The sequence below is a fragment of the Nipponia nippon genome, unplaced genomic scaffold, assembly GCF_047370975.1.
Source record: "Nipponia nippon isolate SJK-2023a ecotype South Korea unplaced genomic scaffold, ASM4737097v1 scaffold_2, whole genome shotgun sequence".
Classification (NCBI taxonomy): Eukaryota; Metazoa; Chordata; class Aves; order Pelecaniformes; family Threskiornithidae; genus Nipponia; species Nipponia nippon.
Window position 1 is genome coordinate 6,391,658 of NW_028262336.1, and position 24,061 is coordinate 6,415,718.

The 24,061-nt window shown below is 40.7% G+C and overlaps 1 protein-coding gene across 3 annotated transcripts in view; it reads left to right on the forward strand.

Annotated features, from left to right (window-relative positions):
• Positions 1 to 24,061, forward strand: part of ZBTB20 (zinc finger and BTB domain containing 20) — a 469,974-nt gene that overhangs the window by 133,955 nt on the left and 311,958 nt on the right. For all 3 annotated transcript variants that reach the window (XR_015705073.1, XR_015705072.1, XR_015705074.1), the window contains one exon: positions 9,825 to 9,900. The gene's annotated coding sequence lies outside the window, so the exon portion shown is untranslated. The remainder of the gene's footprint in view (positions 1 to 9,824; positions 9,901 to 24,061) is intronic.

Sequence of the window (24,061 nt, forward strand, 5' to 3'; positions counted from 1 at the left end):
AGATACCTGCTTCCTTTGCATGGTATTTGTAGAGAACATACTTCAAGAGCGCTGAGCTCTTTCTGGGGGAGATGCAGAGGAGGGGAGGAGGAGAGGTTTAGATCTTCCATGCAAATTACAGGCAGGTTTGTCTTTGGTAAATGTAGATGCATCTCAGTTCCGATGCCAAAAAGTCTTGAAGGATCTCTGCTTTTGATTCCTTCAAGGTATATTGAAGAAATAAAAAGTGTAGTTGTATAATATGTAAATGAACCTGTTTTTATTTGTGAATATTATTTTCACTGTCTTAGCAATTGGGCCTGAAATATTTTTCTGGGCTTAGCGGCAACACAAAGGCATTAGATCAAGAACGTTCCAAGATTCAGATTGGCTGGTATTTGCTTATATCACCATGACTGAATGTTACCAGTTTTAAAATGCTTTTTTGTTGTTCAGGAAATTTTAAAACAGCTTTGATTTCAAACATGAAACTTGGCAAGTGACTGGTCCATAATGTGTTCTAATCACTTCTGGTATTTTGGAAAAGACTTGAAAAAGATTGAAGTTGTTATGTTATTAGAAATCTAGTTACCAATTGCATCTCTGAACTTCTCTTCTTCTTTACCTGGAACGTAATTAGCATATGGTCTTGTAGTCCTTTCCCCGGTATTAGTGTTAACATGACGGAATTTCCTATTTTGCTATATGCAGTTTTTTGTTAGAATTTTTTTACTGTTAAAAAATGACATACCTGTTTCAATTCTGTAGTTTGGTTGACCACCAGGGGGGTGCCTTTGATCTCATCTGTTTTGTTTAAACATAGATTATGGAACAGGTTGAACACCCAACTTTTCTAATAATAATATTTTACTGCCTATTTAGGGGTGTTTTGGTTTTTGTAGTGCAAATGGAGCCAGAGTGAATTTTAGTCTTGGCACTTAGAATAATTCAGTCATTGCAGAAGCCCTACTAGCCTGAGCTCATACCTAGCATGTACTCTTCATCTTATGTATTTGAAGCAGAGATAAATATTGCATAGATTTAAGTGTGTACGCACTATAGCTCAAGGTCCCTGGAATAACTACAAACATAATTTGTATTGGACCAGGCCAGCAGGATGCTGAGGTCTCTGAATCCAGTCCTGCAACATATTTAGATATACTTTGCCTCCAGCAAAAGTAGCCATTCTTTTTAAAAATCCATTTTAAACTTATCTAGTAATTATGCTGTTGCTTTATTAGCTAGATTTTGCAGGATGTGGCTGGCAGTATAAAAACCTTTTTGTTGTTTTTACTAATATTGAAAATAAATGGAAGATTTTTTTCTCCTTCCCCCCCCCCCCCCCCCAAATATTACTTCCTGTTCTGACACAGTGATTAGTTCCAGTCATTGCTGATATATTCTCTTTTTCTGTATTGTTTCCAGGGGAAAAAAAAAAAAAACCTACAATAGAGGTTTACCAGATCATAATGCAGTAACTGAACTTCCCTGAACTTTTGTATAGTTCCAGCTTGGTCTGAATTTCACTTCTTGTAGGATGATGTCTAATTAAACAAGAATTATATATATATGGACTTTACTGGGAAATATTTGAGAGCTCACATTGATGTTACATTAAAAGTTTAAGCAGCAGATTTACAATACGGTCCAAAGGTCTCGAAGTCCTCTGGTATTAAATTTCCAAACATTTCTGAGATGAATGAAGTTGGGGCGTTTGGTAGCATTGTCCCTGTAATATTGAATCTCAATAGCCTGTACAATATGATATTGTTCAGTATCCTCCTTGGGCCTTAAGCTTAATATGGCAGTTACGTAAACTGAAATAATGTGAATCTTCTGGGCATGGTTTGTGCATGACATTGTGCAAGATGAAGCTGGTTTTGGACTTCAGGTTAATGGCCTACTGGCAAAAGAATAAATAATGTGTCTAAATAAAAGCGTGCGTTGATTTGTGCTTCTGCATGTGGTGGGATAAACTCAATCCATGCATAATCTGGAAGAGTCCTGATACTGCTTGAGGTGCACCTGCTTATATGAAGTCCAAACTTAAGCCTGTAGTCCTAACTTCACTTTCTATTATCTATACTTTCTATTAAAAGGTATACTTTCTATTTAAAGGTAGCGTCTCTCTTCTTACACATCAAAATCCCAAGGTCCTTGGTGGACCTGTAGAGGTAAGTTCCAAAGCAAGGGGGCAGAAGGCCTTTTTAAAAACTACTTTACATGGATGAAGTAGGCAGCTCCTTAGGGTAGCAAAACAGTGATGGACCTCCTGTCCATCTGATGTGTCCCAGGGCCCCAGAAGCTGCACTGGCTGTTTCTGCTCAGGAGATCTGCAGGGGGTTTTGCCACCCCTCGTTCTTTTCAATCCTCTGGCATCAACAAGAACTACAAATTCATGCCTTTGTGCTGATGCCACTTCCCTCCTTGTCTTTCTCTCCTGTGAGAGGAGTGTCACATCTTCATCCCAGTACCTTCTCTCTGTGCAGCATAGGAGGGGGAATGGAAGCTTTGCGTGTGAAGAAGGGAAGATGCAAGGCAGAGGGAAGGAGGTGCTTGTCAGGGAGATGGGGTAAGGCTCCCGCATGAGGGTAGGAGCATTGTACTAGGTATAGTCTCCTGATGTCAGGTTGCGATGCAATGGACCATTAACGATAAGTCAAGAGTTGTGACAACTTCCCAAAGTTCCTTACAGTTGAAAACTTGCAGACTTTATTCACTTATTCAGCTTGCTTTTGCTGTCTCAAGAAAGAGGACAATAAAAGTTATTTTGTCCTTATTCTTGGAGCAGCACGAGTAACCCGAGGCTGTGGTGCCGGGCGTGTGTTCTCTCTACAAGGAAAAGGAAAGTTCCAGCATTCATAAGAGAGAAGGAGGCAGGATATAGTGAGCTTCATGTCTTGCTGATATTGCTGAGTTTATCTTGGAAGTATTCAACTTCCCCGTTTAATTGTTCCACACTTAGGGATATTTAGAATTCAAAATAGAGATTTATCACTTTGATCTTCTCTGCCATATGTCCCATGAAATGTATGTGCATTGCCATGTGGTTTTTCATTCCAGCTCAGTATATTACCATTCATCCAAGATGTTGCCCTTTCTTAGAGAAGGGTCAGACTGAACATCTTCGGGGGCAGATCTGTGAAGGAAGGGGAGAGAGAGTAGCCATTAAACTGCAAGTATTACGTGTACACAGTGTCTCTGTGGGGGTAACTCAGTGACATCTCCTGTACCAGCAATCGGCAACGAAAAGGCTTTAACTGTGCAGGGCAGTGGAAATTCAGGACTACAGCTAAAGGAGGACCCTGTTTCCAAAGAAGAATTTAAGGATGTTATCTGTGATTACTTGAAACTCAAAAATTTTAATCATTAGAATTAATATCCTTACTCTAAGAACAGAAGCCAGATGATCTTCCCTGACCACAGTGGCTGCGATTTTTATTTTAGTTTGCTTCCCAAGAGAGCCAGGTTTCACAACTAGACCATGTTGGTGCAGAATAACATGACGAACATACACTCACCCAGTGCAAACCTTGTATTTCTGAGTTCAAAACCAAATACTGTATCAGTATTCAATAACGTTTTTTACATTTTAAGATATATTAAATACCACATTGGTCTGGCTCATGCACCTCTCCATTACTTGGATCTTAGAATTTTGATTCCTTTCGCATTTGATACGTTTCTTATTTCTGAATCATCAGTTTTGGATGCGGTCAACACTTACATTCTTTTTCTCATCCTTAATGAATCTGTTTAATGATAATAATCCTAGCACTTACTGCTCGGCATCGGAGTAGATTCTTCTTTCTATTCTCATCTAATGCCTTTGATTAATAACTCATTGGTTCCTATCTGTCAGACAGTTTTTATCCACCTTATTGTATTATTACCCAGACCATAATTCTCTAGTCTCTCTATGAGCTTCCTGTGTGGTACTGTGTCAAAGGCCTCGCTAAAATCCAAACAAATTGTATCCGCCACATTTCCTTTATCCGCCCAGTTTGTCACTGCACTGAAATACCCATCACAATGAAGCATTTATTGATGTAAGTTTCTGTGTTAAACCAGAATAAATGTGAAGGTTCTGCTGTGATTATATGATAGAGCCTGCTTCTTAACAGGTATTATCATTTTATGCACTAAAGATAATTTGAGCCATGGGAGATGATACCATTCAACAGGAGCGGTGAGGCTGTGAAGATCAAAGCATTATGAACCTTGAAAAGAAGTGGGAGAAGCTTATATGCTACAATAACTTGTAAAGGGCATAAGCAAAGTCCTCAAGCTGCATTCCACGAGATGCTCGGAGAATATCAGCTTCAGAGCTGCTTCACAAAAAAGCTGTATCTTTAGAGAAAGAATTGTTTGGGCAAGGCCTCGTGAAAGCTGCATGCTGTCACTGTTCCTGTTCCTTGGGAACATAAACAGGATCTAGGGACAGCTTGTGCAAGAAAACAGTTGGAATAGGGAATATCATGGTTTTCAGCAGCCAACTTGATTACCATCATCACCCCCGCGTAGGAGGAAAGCTTCAAGAGGTATTTAGAAGGATGCTGGGTCCCACCTGGCTGTAGCAGAACTACCAGTTAAACTGCACTTTAGAAGTCCAGGTCAGGTCTTAAGTGCAGTTATAAAGAGACTAACTCTTCAGTGGGTTGAGAAGTTCAGCTTCTAATGTGCTTTCACAGCTGGGCTTCTCAAGTGCTTGTTGCTTACTCTGTTAGCAGTAGGAGTAAATGAGAGGGGTGGACTGTGCTATTAAGGGATCCAACATGTTTAACAGGTATGAGGGCCCTTGTGGTGAAATTGCATCCAGTACATTTTTCGGAGTGACCATTAGGGTTGATTATGCATCGCAGCTTTTATTCAGTTGAGTGTCTCTAACTTTCTGAAACCTGAATTTCAAGGAGTGTTAGTCTTTGCCCAAAGGCAGTATTTTTCATACTTGAATGAAAACAGTTCAAACGCTATGGGGGGGGGGGGGGGGTGCAGGGTGTGTGAAAAGGAGCCAAAAATACACCTTTTTCCTGATTAAAATGCTTTTCTAGCTGAAACAGCCATGGTTTGGAAATTGAAGTTTGTAACGGATACAGTCTTCACTGGGAAAGTAAATTCAAAAGATGAACGCCATAAGGAAGATGAAATCTCTGTGGGCACGCAGCTTTGCAGTGAACTAATAACAGATGGAGATTTAGCACTTTGACAAAGAACCCTTCGGTCTCCTGTTGTCCGTTACTGCAGTGGCAGGAACCCTTGATCCCAGTACAATGCCGTAGGTTGTTTTCTGCTCCTGTTCTACTGAATCACAAAAAAAACCCCAAGTTTCTCCCATCTGCAGCCCTGTGACCCTGGTTTGAGCCCCAGTCCTAGGGTTAGGAAGGAGCCCAGTCCTAGGGTTAGGAAGGAGCCCAGTCCTAGGGTTAGGAAGGAGCCCAGTCCTAGGGTTAGGAAGGAGCCCAGTCCTAGGGTTAGGAAGGAGCCCAGTCCTAGGGTTAGGAAGGAGCCCAGTCCTAGGGTTAGGAAGGAGCCCAGTCCTAGGGTTAGGAAGGAGCCCAGTCCTAGGGTTAGGAAGGAGCCCAGTCCTAGGGTTAGGAAGGAGCCCGGTTGAGTGCCGCTGTTACCATACAAATGGCCATGCGTTCAAAGACAGAACTGGAAATGACTAAAACTCCTGTGTACTTTTAGAAGTGTACAAAGGGCTCTAATTCAGAAAAACATTCCTTTTTGGGAAGGATTCTTTAAGCACAGGCATTACTTTCTTTTGTTTGTTTGTTTTCTTTTTTTGTTCTTCCTAGAGAACCAGTACCAGCTAAAGTGCATTCACCTTTAAAAAGCAGTAGTAGTGTAATGCTATATCTATGTTAATAAGATTTGTTCTTTTGCATTACTGATGAACCTAGACAGAGCGTTGTGCTGGCGTGTCTATACTGGTTCCATTTTCAAAGTTTGCTTATTTTTGTTAGATGAGGAGCCTGTGCAGCATCGACCTCCCTCTCTGATTTCTGTGACACAATTAGTCCATGGCCCTGCTTATGTTTTCAAACCTAAAATGCCAGAAAGTAATCTGGGCTGTATCCTAAGTCATTATTTGGATTCTGAAGTTGGAATGAGGTCTCTTGACTGGTCCCTAAGCTTATCTGAAAATTTTCTTTAAAGTAATATGCTAGGGTTTTGGTTTTTTTTTTATTCATGGTGATATGGTTTGTTTTTTCTTCCCCCTCCCTTTCCCTGGTTGTTGAAGAGGTCTTTTGTAATATAATCAATGAGTTTTCTCCTGAGTAAGGACATCAGTATTTTACTTTCTGTGAATAGTTACTTGTGGCAGTTGCTTGATCATTGATTTGCAGTTCCAGAAGTGAGAGCAACGATATGAGCAAGTACTGCGAAAAAGATCAATTGACTGATGGTGTAAATTCTATGTAGAAAATTCAAAGGTTCTCAGTAAGTGTTGTGCTATAGTCTCTCCTAGCCTTCTCCCTCCCCATAACTAATCACCTGTATATGATTCCCATTGGCCTGCGCCAGCTGACTTCAGGTATTCAAGGAAAATCCAACTCTTACAGATACAGAATTTCCTTATTGCTAAGAGGTTGCAGAAGGCTGATATATTCTGAAATGTTTTCCGATGACAAATGATACTTTTTTTTTTCTTCTCTTTAATTTCTAGATGGAATGAATGTGGTTTGTAGGAAAGTGGGGGACTAGGCTATAAACCTGAGTCAGGCACCGTAGAGCCAGGTGCCATACAAGTCGTGGAATATTGTTAATGGACTTTTGTTGTTGTACAGTCAGTAGCTTTGCTCTTATGGTTTTCAGGCTCTGCCTAAACTTTACAGCAAGCAAGAATCATGAGAAAGCAAAGTAAAATATGTTTACCTTCTGATATTTGTTTTTAAAGCCTTTACGGAAAGCTAACACTTACTCTTCTGTTAACACACTATTAACGTACCTCATTCCTGACCTGCTATACTCCTCGTTCTTGCAATTCCAGCTCTTGGGCCTCTCTCAAGCAGAAGTTCACCGGCTGTTCTTGAGCTATGTCCCTTGCCTTTCGCAAGGGGATTAGGGCACTCCTTTCAGGCAACGGTCTCCTGCCCCGCAGTGCTAAGCATGCTCACCTGTGCGCAGGAATGCTGAAGAAGCTGCCTCCATTTCTACCTCTTGCTCGTACATACCTGTCTAAATCACTTCATCTTGAGGTCACAGGTTTCTAGGTTTGTAAAGTGAAAGATATTACCAAAGCGGCAATGATTGGTATTTTGAGTTTAATGAGGTTTTCTGTAGGTTTTGTTCTGGGTTTAACTCCAACCTGTAGCTAAAATAGCTCTTTAAGATGCTCTGTGTGTGGTGTATGTCAGGTGTTCTGCTAACTATGGTTATTTAATTGAAGCTTTTCGAGGTGGCAGTGAAGACGGTCTCACAGCGAGCTGTTTCCGAGGCTCCGTTTCTTTTAATGGTGGATCGTAGCGTGTGCCGATTAGGCCCGCCTTGAGGAGAGGGGCCGCTTGGTCTGCAGGCACTGTGCCCTGCTGCTTAACGCGCGGAGTAACGCTAGCTGCTGCGTTTCTTCCTTTCCCTTTCCAATCAGAAGAATGTGCACGGAGCAGGAAGACCTTCAGGTTAAAACTACTAGGAAAATACACCGAAGAGCAGTTGTCAGCATAGTGCCTGGCATGGGAAGGAGGTGCTGTACCTTTGTGCTTTGATAAGGAGAGGACTAAAGGCTTACTCGTTCTCTACAAGAAAATCGGGGGTTTGGACAAAATTCACTGTGATGAAGTCCATGCACCAATTTATTCCTATTTAGGTCATCAGAATAGGGCTTCAGTGGTGCAGTCTGTGTGCTGGCTCTCTATACAGGGATACATTTCACCCTCAGTGAATGCTCTTTGTTTTCTCAGTTGAGGTCAGTTTTTCATTGCATTCATTAAAAGAAATAGCTTTGGATTGCAAATACCACTGCCCCTCTCCTTCCCTGCCAGCAAGCCGGCATTATAGTCCTGAGGATGTTAGAAAAGGGGTAAATTTGGAAGAGGAAGGAAGGGAAAGAAATGAAAGTTCAGAGGCTGAAGCTGTTATCGCTTATCTGACGGTTGTGCTGTTGCCTACTTCTGATGGACTTCAGCTTTTTTTGCCTGGATTTCTCCACTGTTCCTCTGTCTATCTTACTAGATGGCAATCAGGAGAAAGAAGGATAGTTATTTGGTGTAAAGATTGTCTAAAGGATGAGGAACATGTTTCTGAAATGATTCCCTCAAGAAAAATTTCATCCAAGCCTTTAAAGGTTATCCAGTGGCAGCATCGTCCTGGTGCCTCTGTCTGGGGGCTCTCGTTCTTTCATTTGAATGCTCAAGAATTGGTTCTGCTTAAGATCTGATCATTGCTGCTGTGCCGTCCCCTTCTACTCTCTGCTTTGCCTCCTGCTTTTTTAATACATCTGATCTCGACAGAGTGGAAAAGTTAAACCTAAAAATAAGTTCCTGAGCTCATTCCTGTTTGTGGCATACATGTGTGTATGAACGGGTTTGTGTGATGGTATATCATCTGATACAGTGCATTTCTTTTGAAACATCTGTGGGGACAAATTGGGAAGGCTCACCTAACACTGAAGTCTGAAGAACTAGGTTTTTACTCAGAAGAAAGAAAAAATTTCACTTAGGAATTGCCCCCAGCCTGTGGGGCATCCAAAACCAGTATTAGATTGGCATCCAGGCTTTATTTGCAGCTCTGGTCAGTGTGCTGCTGGTAAAGAGAATACCTTTGACTTTGAATGGGATAAATTAGGCAAGTTCTGCTGTCACCTTTTAAAAATAAAATTGAATCAAGTTTTGATATGTTCCTTTAATGAACCATTGGTACATTGCATGTGTCTGTGTCTATTGCTGTATGGTTTGTTATTATGAGGCCAAATCCTGACAAGTTATTGCAAAATTGTTTTAATTTATTATTAATATTTTTTGTTTTTCTCAATTCTCCTGGTTTTGGAGCCTCTATAATTAGATATAATTAAAACCACAGGTTTTAAACTCCAGTATAACATTTAAACTCATATTTATGGTGGAACCCCTGGAGTTTTATTGTCATTCCAACTGCATTTTGAAAAAAAAAAAAAATGTTTTTTTGCATCTGTACAAATGCTATGTCTACAGTACCACTTCTTCATCATCTGTTTTGCACGGTCAACCAACGTGGATTTCGCACAATAAGAAACCTTGCAGTTTTACAGAGTACCTATTTCGTATCCCTCAACAAAAGGGTGCAAGGGGCCTTTTGCCTTGTACACTTTAAGAATAGCTTTCCTCTTTTCGAACTTGTCTGTCTTCCCCTGCTCCTCCATGCAACAGTCTGAAAGTGCTACGTGCTGTAGAAGGAATTTTGAAAAAAAAATGTTGTTGGCTGGCATTATGTAAAGCCATATTTTCCCTTTTGGTGCGTATGTTCTGGTCCTAGCAATGTCCTTGTTTTGCTGAAATTAACATTTTTCCTCTCACAGTCGTTGGTATGTGATGGTGTTTTTCTGTCTTCTTTAATTGTGATGCTTATTTTTTTTTAATTAGTATAGGGTTGATTGTTAAAATTAAGTGGCAGAAGGATTCTTTCCAAGTTATTCAGAGATCTTTTGCTGAAGAAATATATTTTGCTACTCTCAATTGCCTTTTTCCCCTTCTTCTTTCATCGCAAACTACTCTGGGAAGAGCTTCTTTTAACAAAAAAAAAAAAAAAGGCTACGCTTGACTGATAATGCATTGCTTTGGATGGTGAAACATTATGAAAGTTTAATTTTTAATTAAATCTGAAATACCAATTATAACTGAAAGAGATTTTAACCTGTTTCTTTTCAGACTGCCTGAAGTTACATTGTAGATGCTGAAATCACTGCACCTTAAAAACAAAAAGATTAAGCTGCACTGCATTCCTGTAAGTAAAAGCTTTTCCGGTACCTTTTGTCCATATTTTTCCTCTATACGCATCCAGAGCATTAGCACAGTAGCTGGTCTTGGATAAAGGTCAGAGTCCCCTTAAATGGGATTTAGAAGTTCAAAGGATGTTTTATTTAAAAATGAAAACTGAACTTACATCTTGCAGATCTTTAATTTCAGACCCCTGAATAGATCATTTTTTTTTTTCCTGCTTTGTTTTGAATGTTGTTAGGAATAGTGTGCATCTCTGTGTCTGTTGGCTTACAGTTCCTGTCGCTTTGTCAGTGAGGATTTCTGCACTTTGCAGAGATAACAGAAAGTAGCAGAAGATTCCTTGTAGCATAAAATATAGTTTGGTCTCTTCTCATGATGTCATAACAAATGTTTCTCCTTTATACAAGAAAAAAACAAACAACTTTCTGATGACATCACAGGGGGTGTGAGCTGCCTTAGGGTGCAGACGAAGGCAGAAATGCCTAATTGATCTGTGCTGTGACACAACAAAACAGGCAGAATAACGTCTTAGGGCTCTCAGCAAGAAAGGAGTCTCTTTCTAACAGCATAGTTATTCCATAAATGCAAGTCAGATTGTACATCAGTCTGATCTAGCCTTATTTAGAATGTGTTTATTGAATGTATTTGGGACAATAATTAGGATTTGGAACTTCAGTGGCTGAACAACAGGCAGGCAAAAGAGGACTGAAAAATATAGTAGATTCAGATACTCTGAATTTAATGAAATAATATATGAATAAAAATCCAGGAGCTTGCAGATAGTAGGAAAAAATTATTTTAGTTGGACATTACAAAGCTGCGGAACATTACAAAGCAAAGTCGGTTTGTTTTCTTGTTTGAGATCAAAATGTGCAGTCTGTAATGAAATCCAGAGCCGTCTTCCAAATTGGTACTTTTGTCCTTCAGCATTAAAGTATTTTAACTATTACGTGGGGTTTTTTCCTTCCTTCTCCCCTCTCCCTTCCCCCCCCTTTTTTTTTAAATTGTATTTTAATGATTTCTTTTAAACTAGCTGAAGGGTACAGTACACAGTGGGCAGCTAATGCATGTCCCTTCCAGCGCGGAGCGCCAAGCATGACTCAGGCAGGCAGACTGTGCCATTCTGGCTCTACTCCATTGTGTTTTTACATTACTGGCAAGGGCCATGCCATTGTGTTGTTTAAATATTGTGTATTAACTGCAGGCTGTGGCCAGTGAGTGGTATGTAACGTTTTCTGCTCATCATTCCTGAATATGAGCAGCTTCCCTGGCCACCAGAGGTTAACCTGGCAATTACGCTGGTGAGCCGAGTTGGAAACACTCGTGGATTTGCTGGGTCCAGCAGCAATTTAAAGGGAGGTGTTGGGGGAAAAGACACTTCTGAATCTGTGAGTACAGAATTTCAAAGTTGTCTTGCAATTTTGTGTGAACAACTGGGAGAACTTTTGTTGGAAAGTAGAAGTAATTCTCTTTCCAAAACGCAGCAGCAGAGTGAGGAGTGAATTAAGGCAAGTTCTTTGAATCCTTAGGATCCAGATGGTCAGCAAGTCCTGCATGGACAGCCCCAAGCCAAAATACCAGGTAGCAATATATGGGCCTGATGATTGGTGCTGGCTGGAATGGGCTTTTTTTAGTTATATGAGACTCTAGGGTTTGTAGGGGAAATAACTACACAAGTGTAAAACTTGCGGATAGGAAATCTTTTGTTCTGTTTTGTTTAATCAAGGGTGCCAAGCACACCAAGGCAGAGATGTTGAGCAGGTTGCTCAAGGTCAGAGTAAATCAGTGGTCAAACTGGGAACGGAGTGTGGGGTCACGACTCCCAGGTCTGTTCTGTTCTGCCCAGGTCTTCTTCCCGTTCCATGAAGTAAAGGTCCAAGTTTCTAATCTTGGAGCTTCTTGTGTCTTTTTTTTTTTTTTTTTTTTTTAAAAAAAGAAAACAAAACCAAACCACCTGTATACTTGTAGCTGCTCCCAAGTTCTGTAGCCTTGGTGTACAGCCTGTCTCTGGAATACAGAAGCACAAGGTGGGGGAACTTTTACCGTACGCATATGTATGCTGGAAAATGAAGATGTGATTCTTGCTATACCTCATGACCATGTAACTAGTAACTTGGCACAATAAAAAAGGGGGCACCTTCTTTATAGAAGAAAGTATGCTTTAAGGATTTCCTCGGTTTCCTATGTATGTTCACTGTAATCAGGTGTCTCCAATTGTAAGATCTTTAATAAAGTGAACTTCTCAGTATGGCTTTCCTGTATTAACCTCAAAAAAACCCAAAAAACAAACAAAAAAAAAACCCAAAAAAACCCCCAAAACAACAAACCTAAAACAGGAAAAGAAAAGGCAAGCCATGTTCTGGTAGTTTTCTGGTCTTTTTTTGAATCAGATTTCTTTAAATGAAGGGTGGAAAACTTGCTTTAGGGTAGGGATGTCCCTAAAGCAACTGATTAATATAAAATGGGCCAGATTTCCAGCTGATACAAAAATATGCTTGACTTGATACATGGCATTAGAAGAAAATACAGGTTCACAACACAGGAACAGCTAGCAGGCAGTTGCGTAAAAACACAGCCTTCTAAATGTAGTGCAGGCATGCTCTTAATGGAAAAGGTCTGTGGGCTGGATTCTTGCTATATTGGGTGCTCTGGCTGTGTTTTGCTATGTACTAAAGTTATGTGGATTGATAGGCAAGTAGATCCGTTGAGGTCCATGGGACTACTCAAATACTTAACTTTAAGGATGCGGTTAAGTACTTTGCTGTTTGCAACTAACCCTAAATTGGATTAAGTCTAGTATGAGGAGCTACCTCTGCTCACGTTCAGCATCTACTTGATTTTAGAAGGTGACAGTGCGCTGTGTGCGAAAGAAAAAGGTTCTGTGCACACAACCTGAAAACCAATACAAGAGAGACACTGGATGTGCTTTCAGAGTGTTGGGTTTAGTTACATTGCCATCGGCTAAGGCCAGTAAGGAGTATATGACACATTATTTTTGTTAAAAAGAGAGATTTTTTTTTTTTCAAGGTTTCAGCCTTATGCAGCCTTGTGATCTGATTACTGACCAAGAGATCCAGTGCTCTAATCTTGACGGCTGCTGGGTCATTGAGTGGCATCGGACAAGTCATTTAACCTCGCTGTGCCTTGTTCAGCAGATCACTTTTTCAATCTGGTTCAAACTGATACAGCTCTGTGAACATTACTGAGTTTGTGTTTGCGAAGCTCTTGGAGGAGAAATAGTAACCATTGTTATTATTAATAAGTATATTGTGTAGGCAAATCACGAGGGATGGAGATGCAGCCACTCATGGGGGTGATCTTTCACAACTCACTTGTGCCTTTGTTTAATTCCGTCATTCAAAGGTATCAAGGCCAACTCCAATTTACAGAAGTATTTCTCATGTCACTCTCCCCACTGTTGAGTATTTTATTGTTCATGTTCTCTCTGTCTGTTTCTCTGCTACTTTCCTCCATGCTGAATTAACCTTGCATACCAAACTTTATTCCCCTTTTTTGTATTATACAGCAGACACATTTGTGTAGCCTCCAAATTACAGAGAGCAAATTCATTTTGTCTAGTGATTGTTTGCTGATGATGTATGAAACAGACAGAAGACAGTTTGAATTTTCATAAGTTCAACTGAGCTTGCAGGCATAAGGAAAGGAGCAGGCAGAACCCAAGCCAACGTGACACAGTAAGCCGCCATCCCGGGGCGCGGGCTGCGTGTGTAGCGTCAGGATGTCAGGGCTGAGAAGGGCTTCGTCCATCACAGTAGTGCTTTTAAATGAAGGAAGAGTTTTGAAGCAACAAACAAGCTGCCCTACCATGTTCTTTACAGCGCAAGAATCCTCGTGGTTCCTGATGGATATGGGATCTGTCCTTCCCTCTGGTAACTTGCTGTTTTAACTAGAATTTAATGTCTAAGATGAGCTTTGTTGAACCCTGCAAATTCCCAGTTCCTATTCCCCTGACAAAATCTAAACCCTCAATAGTTTAAGCCGTTTTTTTTTCAATGCAGAAGATACTGGCTTGTAGAAGCTCTGCTGGAGAAGATGTGTATAAATGTGAAATGAGTATGGAAGTGTGCTTCCTTTGAACAAAGATCAATGTCTTGGGGCTGACTGTCACTGAGGAATTGTGTTAGCACTAACAAAGAGAATTAATTCTGCCTCTTCCCCTTCCTGTACCAAGGTATTAATCCAGAAACTCACGGGGATAACTTCTGCCCTGATTTCTACCTGTGGAACCCCAGTGGAAATGTGGAGAGGTCAAAAATGTTTGTCAAGGCAGAAATTGTCCTAGTGTTAAAATTGTTGAGGAAGCAGAAACTGGTTGATTGTTATCTGGCCCAGGGGCAAGAGGATACATAGGAGCCCTACGTGGCATTATGCGCTTCTGAAGGCGTTGCTTTTGTTGTATGTTAAGGAGAATATGAAAAAAATATTCTAGTGAGTGAAAAGTTATAATGAGGAGCACAGTGATTAATTGTTCTTCATATCCACTGGGAGAAAGACCTAAAGAAATCAGTTCAATGAGCAGTGAAAATTACCAAGCTACATGTTAAGAACCATGTTCTGACTGTATGGGTTGTAAAGCACTGGGACGTGCAACCTGTAGATACTGTGGAAGCAGGGGAGGTTTCTTTTTTAAGGAATGGCTTGGAAAATCATCTCTCGGGGCGTGCTAGAACTTGCCGTAAGGCAGAAGATGGGTTCTGTTGCTCCCTGGCGTTTCTCTGATTCAGCGTACCGTTTGGGAATGTTGGTATGTGGCTAATACATGCCTGATTAATAAAGCTTAACATTCCCGAAAGATCCCCAGGGTTCTAATTTTTCCATCCTCTCATAACTGAAACCATACTGTCTCTTCAAAGATTTCATTGGGCTGCCAGTATTTTGCTTTGACCCTTCTTTTTTTAGAGGACAGGGGAGGGAGTCGTATAGACACCGAGGGCAGATTTTCAGTCACTGTGAGTCTGCATGGTTTCTTTCCAGTCGGTGCACAAATGCTGATTTGTTTCAGTTACTGGTTTTTAAAATTTGGATGAATGGAGACACTCCAGGTATTGCTTGCTACAAAGGCCTCTGCCACAGATCGTGGAGACAGTTGAAAGTTGCAAATAGGATTGATGATCAGAGCAAGTGTGTAATGGGGCTGGAGTAAAGCCTGCCACAAAAAGGTAAATGTCTCTGGAGGTTGGGAGCTTTGTCATTGTCTCTGTTTTCTGAATTTTCATGTAAACATCCTTGAAAGATATTTTCACTTAATGACACTGCAAATCTCAAAATGCAGTTGGCCAGGCTGAAAATTTTGTTAGTCCTCAGGTTGGTTTTAATCAGTCCCGTTCACAACTTAGCACAGAAAAAGAGTTGGGAATGATTGACGATTAAGTCCTTTGTGCTTTTTTTGTTTGTTTGTTTTTCTTGCAAATCTTTAAGGTTTGGGGGATGTGAAGGGGTTGCATGGGCTTTGTTTGTTTGTTGTTGTAGGTCTGTATGTTAAGGGCATCAGTTGTAGCATACAAATGCGTAGAATCCCAACTTTTTTCATAGGTGGTAGCTCTTGTTTTTGCAGAATAGTAGCCACAATAGATGAAGATAGGAAAATGGCTCTCCAGAGTGTGGTTGCTTTAGTCTATAAAGGAGTATGGGTTATGATTCACTCATATTAAAAAGGCATGGGAATATTAGCATTGATTCCCTGAGTAGCACTACTTTAGTAAGTTGTAAAACACTTCAGCATTTCAGCACCTGAAGATGCCACGGTGAAAGTGGAAAATCTTTCACTCCATTTATCAAAGCATTTGCTGATCTGCTTCAAGATAAAAGAAAGACTAAACATTATTGAGCAAGGAAAGTTATCTTAGACCAGAGATGTCATCAGATAAGCTACAAAAAGAAAGAAAGCAACATAGACCTGGCCTTTTCCAAGCCTTGGTAGTCTTATTTTGTCCTATCTGAAATGAAATTCTTCAGCTAAACCAGCGTATAATGGGAGGGACTCCACAGAAAGGCATTGTGGTTATTCTATATTTACATCAGTGTCCCTGAGGACACTCTCACTGAATCATTTCAAATTCCAGAGTCTGATGTAGGGCAGTCTGATGAATGTAAGTTACCGAAAGTTTCTGGTCTGTTTTCTTCATTAGTGTAAGTGGTCGAGCTCTGAATTTTACTATAGAGGATCTGGTTCTTCTTATTGCCCTCTTTTCTGTCATTGCCCATGCATCTCGATAATAGATTAGAAGAGATTTTAGTCTCAGTTCCGTCAAAATTGGTCTGTTGTTTTCAACAGTTTCCACTGGCATGAGAGAGATCAGAATATTTGTTTTTATTTATTTATTTATAAAAATAAATCTGCTACAGAGCTCCACTGCTGATGTGTCCGTGGCTTGGGCGCCAGGGCGTGCTCTGCAGGGCCTTCAGAAGCCTGACAGGGAACGCTGTCCTTCAAATACGTATTTTAACAGTCCTGTATTTCCTCATGATAAAAGAATTCCTCCAGCATCTTTTGGTGTGTGTGTACATCACCATCCTATAGCGTTTTGGTTTAAAAGGGCCTAATTCTTGCTTCTTGCTTCCTTCTCTTATACCTGTCTCCTTTAGGAGCCTGCAGGAGCTGGCAGCAGGATAGCCGGGTTGGAGATAGTGAACACTTGGCAGATCGGTCTATGCTGTTAAAGGCCATTGGAAAAGTATTTGGCTTTGCAAGATGGTTTGGTGTCAGTAATAAATGCTGGTTGACTCAGAGGTGCCTTCAGTTAACAGATTTTTTTGAACCCATTGCTTTCCCTGGCAGACTTTTTTTTTTTTTAGTTGTCTTCATAATGTTGCCTTAGAAATTTCATTCTTGTTCATGTAATGTTCTCATGGAAATTTTGAATAATGACAATCTTTTGTAAAATGGAAGAGTGTTATCTCATCTCTTTCAAGACTGGCAATAAGTAATTGAGAATCCTGGGACTCTTAGCAGTAGAACCTTTTCAAGGAATTAGGTATGTCCTTCTCAGCAGCAATGATGGGAGTTGTGCACCAGCTCACTGCATGTCCTCTCTGAATGTGAACCGGTTTAGGTCATGTTCCTGCAGTCCCAGTTCATGTAGGTAGGGTATAGCAGCACAGTTTCTGTGTATATAGTTTGCAAGATCAGACCGTCAATGGGAAAATCTGCCAAACATCGGAGGCTAAGCCAGAGGCAGATGAATTCTCATGTCTTCTCAGTTTCTTTTTCCATTCATTAGGGTTTCGAGCGAGGAGGGTAATCTGTTTTGTCATGTCTCTTGCCCTGTTTTAATACACAACTAACCTTCTTATGTCTGAGCAGCTGTCACTTCTCCGGAACAAGTGATACCGGATTCCTGAAGCAAACAACTATACAATGATCACCCTTTGGGGCAGGCTTAGTGTGTAAATGACAGCTTTTGCCTGGATGCAGTTAACAACTAGAGGGGAAATTCCAGCGGTCGGGCATCACACAAGCCTGAGGAATGCAGAGAGAGGGCATTGAGGGACCAGAAATCAGGTGACGAAGAGGGTATAGAATTGCATTAGGGTATCCTCCTGACGGGAACTATAGCACAATTAGCCGTGAGAAATCCCTGAGTCAATAGGCAAGGCTGCTATAGGTGCTGATGTTCATGGATGGCACCTGAATGTAAGAGTGCTGGTTCCTCATAATTGTTTCCATCCTGCAGGAAGGAAAAGATTATGCTTTTTAATTTTGTCAGGCCTTCAGTGCTATTGAATTTGTTCTGGTGCTTTTTGGCCATGTGAAAATCACTCCAGAAATGATACCGTTTGCTGTTTCTTCCTGTGTCACAAATCAACGTGTTAGTACTTCTCAGCTTCTTTTTGTGCGTGTGTGGTTTAGAAAATACTGCTCTTTACAGCTACATCTGCCCTTATTCTGATCATGCTTGCCATTCAAGAAGACATTTATTTACCATGACAAACTCTGGTTCACTTTACCAGTCTTTGTTATGCTGCGGTGGTCTCACACCTGTGTGCTGGGTTTAGAACTGCACTGAAGAAGATCTTCAGATATTAGTACAACCCTCGATATCTGGCAAATATTTAGTTTCCTCAGGATACCGGTCATGGTCACCTCAAGTGTTTTCCTGCTCTGTCCAGGGAACCATCCTCTGGCAAGAGTTCAGGAGACTTCTTCATGCAGGAAGGTAATCACAACTAGTACATATGATTATAATCTGTAACAAATACAAAATCTGTTACATTAATGTCTATGTTTTTGGAGTGGTACTGAACCAAAGCTTTGCATTCAGATAGTCCCTGAACCTCTGGGGTTCTCAACTTCATTCTTTTCTCATACTTGAAGTCTTAAACTGTTGCAGAGATATGGAAGTTGATGACAAAAGGCCACTTTGCCACCAGGTCCAAATATATTTTATGGCCTTTAAAGCTAGATGCAGTAATGTTTAGGTGCTTGGCTCCGAGTGGCATTCAAACCCCAGAATTAGGGTCTTTATCCAGTACTTGGGATGTATTAAGGGCAAAGGGAAGAATCTTGGTGGGTGGAGGGCAACCTAGAGGCAGCCAAAGGGAAGCTCTAGAGGCTAAAGGCTCGGCGATTCTTCCACGGACAGGATTTCTTACCAGTAAGAAACGCAGAAAGGATTTTTTTTCTCACTGCAGCCAGTAGTGTCCCAGAGAATTCCAAATGTGCCAGGTAAATGTTACTTTTTATGAAATTTATCAGCTGTTAAAATACATTTTTCTGTCCCCCTATAGAATTTGCCTTTCAGCAACATGAGGCATAGATTTCCCACGCCTTATGATGGTGGGAAACATTTCCGATCTTCCTGCATTGTCAGATTGTCAGGGGCACAGCTTTCTATATGATATCTTTTTATTATGATTTAATTACATTTAAAAGCATTTAATTTCTAAAAATCTCTTACACCGTCTCTGTCATAATGTTTAGAATGTATCTATACTGTACAGTAGTTATTCTTTAAGCTTCCTTATACCTAGAAAACCTTGTAAAAAATATACTGTATAGCAAAATAGATGTTCCTTATTTAATGCTGAACTAATTCTTAAAGCCACGTTGTGATTAATCGTGGTTGTGCTAATGGAAGTCTAGAAAGGGTAATAGACTTTTCCTCCTGGTTTTTCTCTGTTGAGATGGTAGGAAGCTCCAGTATCCATATTGTGAAACAGGCAGTCTCACTTCTACTGCTGGCAGTACTTCATCCCACTGTCCCAATGGGATAGGACTTTGCCTGTAACTCCCCCCTGCTGCCTCCTAGAGCTGGCAACTCAGGGCTAGTGAACTCAGTGAAATTTAGGGCTGCAGGTAAGCAGTGTGACAAAGCAAGCTTTCTTTGTAGTGCCCGGAGAGGTTATGCAAGCATGATATCACCTGCAATCTGTGCCAGAACTCTGCACACCATTTCTGTATTGAGTGCAGCCATTTTCTCATCACTTCTTTTACAGATAAAGAGTGAAATCCTGGCCCCAATAAAGTCAGTGGGATTCTCCCACATGCCTTTCAGTGGAGCCAGGGTGTGTTGCAAATGTGCGTGCTTGAGCTGCCCCTTTGCACGGCGCGGGTTATAGGATGCCTGATGCATTTACACCTACACATCTGTTCCCAGCTCTCCAGCAGTGCCGCCCTGGCGAGGGGCAGCCGCCGCCGGCTCTGTCTGCCGTCACGTCAGCCTCGAGGCACAGGAGGAAGCACAGGACTTCCCTTAGCTGATGGAGGGGAAGAGAATTTACAGTGGGAAAATAAATACATCACGCTTTCTTTAGATTTTTTTTTTTTAAACACCTAGATTTACCCTGTTGTAATATCAAAGTGACATAAAAGTTGTCATATGGATGGTTTTGCCCAGTAGTGGTTGAATGAAGGTTTATTTTGTTTTTAATCTCCTAATTTTAGGTGGTTTGGAGTTCTTTTTTGAAAGTTCATATATATTGGTTAGAAATTATTCCCTTCTCCCATTTTATCTAGCTCGGTTTTAATACTAGCTTAGATAACAGTTAGTTCTTCTGTGGAGCTGATGAGGAACTGGCAAATTTGGTGTGTGGTTCAGACAAACTGGTCCTCTGCTGGGCTGGGGTGGGGCTCTTGCCTGCACTGAAACCAGGTGCAGAATTCCCAGTCTCTCTGGTTTTTCTACTCCTCTGCAGCACTGATCTGCAAATGGAAACTCCCTCACTGATCTTTTTCAGTGTTGAGAGCTTTCAAAACTGAGTCTGTATTTGGCCTGTATTTGTTTAAATATAGGAGAAAAATAAAGGATCTTGTTTTGCACATTTGAAATCCCAGTCTTCTCACTTAAAGCTAGGTCAAATATTCTGTGTATTTGCAAGTCTAGCACTAATTCATGTGGCTAAACTGACAGTAATGGATGAATATTAAAGATGGATAGTACTGTTGCCCTTTAAGTAGGGCCTCCATTTACTTTAGTGGGATTTTCACCAGTTTCAGTGCTTGGAAGGTCAGTTTTTGTTTCTTTCACCACTTTGCTAATATAGCGCTATTGTTAAAATTCTTCCCCAGTTCATTCCTAATGGACACTTCATTGGGAACTTTAGGTTACAGTATGACTTTGGTGGTGTGGAGGGCAAGAAACGGTAAGAAACTAAACAAAAAATCCTAATGCAAATCCTACTAACACAAATTACAGGAATTGGCGTGGCGTGTAATGGCTTCCTCGGTGGCTGCTGTGCTTACTGTGGCTGCTCCGTTTACTAGTCACGAACTAAAATGTGCTCTCCTCTGCCCAGTAGATCTAGACCAGTAGAGAGGGAAACAAATCGTGCCCCCTCGTCTCCCCGCTTCATAACTACAATCCCAATTATCTTGTCAAAGAGAAGTTTTTTATGGGAGAAAGGTAACGTATCGCCACAATAACTTCTGAACATAGCTCATGCCTCAGGACTTGATGTTGCACAGAAGGTCTTGTTTTACCTCTAGGCCCTGTACAAATAGAAATGCCTTGAACAGTCAGCCAGCAAAATGTGAAATTAAATAGGGGCAAATGTACATTTATTTTATGTATGGTCACATTAATCAGATGTATCATTTTTCTTTGGAGATGACTGTTTCAACAAAAGCAAAATTAGAGCAATTAAAAATGTAAGGAGGAAAAATAATAATACTGATTTTGGCTTTGTGTGGTTTTGTTATTTTTTTGCTTAATTTTGTGATATGTAGGTAGTAATGCATGTCTTGCTGCACGTCAATCTGTTTGTTAGACTGCAAGGTGCACTTAGGTTTAGGGAAGGTGTAAGTTCAGTAAGTACTAAGCTGATGCTTAGTGACTTTTTTAAATAAAAAAGCACTGCCAGTTTTTCTACGGTGGCATGCAATAATGCAGATATAGAAATAGAGAAGAATGGAAGGGCTTACTTGGAAATTCTAATACACAGAACTTTCAAAACAAATGTATTTTTGGCTTTTTAATTATGTGGGAAGGTTCAGTATCACTTCTTTTTGAATTCTGACTTTGAAAGGAACTGAGAAGTCAAAATTTCTGCCTTTACTTGTAGCTTTAAAATGCCACAAAAGGCCTGGTAGCTCACTAGCAAAAGTAGTGGATTGCCCTAAGTTTAAACTCCTTGAGGCACAAGAAGATAGATCTGGGATCTGTGACTTTTTGAAATTCTATGGGGATGAATTGCGTGCTCTTTGCACTGCTACAAGCTGCAACTCTCTCTAATTTTCCACCATCATTCTTGTGTCTAGATGCGTCTAATTCTTTGTCTTCTCTTGAGTCTTGAATAGAAGAATTAAGGTGACCACCTCCCTTTTTGCTGACAAAGGCTCCTGTAATAGCTGAGTATTTCTTGTGGGTGCCAGGAGGAATGACTATTTTGTGGACAGATATTGTAGTAGACAGAGGTATTGATTGGATTTCATTGTAATAAACATTGCCAGATGTTATCTCAGTGTGTACTGTTTGCATTAGTAAATAAATAAATCCTCCAGAGCACAATTATTCCCTATAATGTTTTTTCAGAAGTTTACTATTGTCTCCTTTTACATGGCTAAAGTGAACTTCTTGTGCTTTCTGTGCAGCTTGAGAAACTAACTGGGATGTGTGAAGCTAACTGTAAAATTCAAATCCCGGTCTAGGTTCAGATACCATGTCAAGACCAAATCTGGCATGTATATGTGATGGCATTTTCACTTTGGGTACTCTGTCTTCATCTGAGAGTTTCTCCTGTAGGAAACATCTGAACAGGTTTTTTTACTGCTGTGTTACTATCCATACTGGTGAACACCTTGTTGTGGGAATGTCAGGGCAAACGTCTGCATCCTCTAACTCTTGTTAAAGACTCTCAGCTTGCAGGTTACTCGGTACACAGAATGATGATCAGATTCCAACGTAGGTGTAGTCGTGGAGAAGGTGCTTAAATGCCTGTGCTTGCAAGCCCAACGTATCAGTTATCAAGTAAGTTAAACCAGCTCCGAGTAAGGATCTGAGCTTCCACACAAACCAAGAATCATAAGAGTCCAGATTCATTGAACAAACTGAAAATCGCATCACGTCAATGTGAAAAGCATGCCAGTGCACAGCACATCGGTGCGGGCCTGCGTGCAGCTCCTGAGTCCAAGCTTGGCTAGTGCTACCGTTTTCCTCACAGTAGGCAAGGCAGATTGAGGCGTAGGTAGGTTTTGAGTTCTCTCTGATCCCCTGTTGTATCAGCTCTCCCCAAAACACTGAGCAAGTTCACAAGTGTTTTTTTTTGAAGTGTAGTCGATGTCGATAAAAATTCATGTTAAATGAGAGCTGAAATTGTCTACTGGGCATTCTGAAAATGATTTCTTTTCAGTGAAGCCATACCTGTTTCACTGAAGTAGTGGTTCCTTGCTCTGCTGGCCTAAACCATCTCATAATTTATGATTGAGTCATGTGTGCTAAACACCAGCTTCCGCAGAGATACAGGTTCCCTTGGCAAGTTGGCTCGTTCTGGAGCCCCCCTAAAACACACTTAAAACAATTTTGTAGGTTTAGAAAGATGCAATGTGTGTTTGAAGTCTCTGCCAGTGGGATCAGCATTATTAACCTTACAACTCCTAAATGAAATAATCATTCTCTGTGGCAGATCTGAAGTTTAAATTCATATAAAGGGTGTGTTGTTTTTTCCAAATTCTTAATAGTTTTACTAGCTGTTGTTTGTCTGCTTCTTCAAGTTTATCAACTGGATTTAACTGTACTTATTCTATCTGCTTAGCTGCATTTAGGGTTTTTTTTATACATTTTAGTGGAACTTGCTGTGACAGAAGCATTTGCAAGTTACATGTGCGTATGTATTTACAGGTATCCTTTACAACTTGAAAGGCTACCCCTTCTTCAGATTTTTATTTTGGACAAAGACCATCAAACCCATACTTGTTCATTTTTCATTGGTTAGCGTCTTCCCTTTTCTTTTCGTTGGCAAAAAGGGAAAAGAAGAAAAAATGAATGAAAAGCAAGGAAGGTGAAAACGTCTGACCTTCCCGCCAACTTTTCCTTGTTTTACACGTGAATACTTTCAGTGATGTCTTTGAAAACTTTGAAGAGAACTACTTGCTTCCAAAAATCCCTGTGTAAAATGAGGAGTACTTGGCCATTTAAAATGTAGCTCTATTTCTCATCTCGCTTCCCTTTGAATAGTCCAGTGCACGTCCAAGTGACAGCCACTGAAGGAACAATTTCAAGTTGCATGCAAACGTGGCTCATCAACTGTGCGTTTTTTTCCTGTTTCTAAGGAATAAAGATCACAAGTGTGAAATGAAACATAACAGGGAGGCACCGGAGTGCAGATCTGAAGGTGGAATTTGCATTGGCTGCACTTCAGCACAGATGGTGGAAAAACTTAAAATCTACTCTTGGGTCCTGAGACCTTTACCCCCTCAGGTTAGCAAACGTATTGAAGGGAGGAAGTTGGAGTAACTAATTCCCAAGTGATTTTAATGATTCATGCTCCTTAAAAGAAGGAGCCATGGGAAATATGCCTGAGCATAGCTATTTTGTTGGATGCTATGGGATGTTTGTTTAGTGAAACAGCTTTGTTAATAGCTTTGTTAATCAGTCATGTCCCAAATAAAAAGTGCAACACAGCCCTCCTCAGGTTTGGTCTTCTGCGAAATTAAATCCCTCATTTCTTCCTCTTACCTAGGCAGGCAAAGTGGACCAAAGAATGACCAA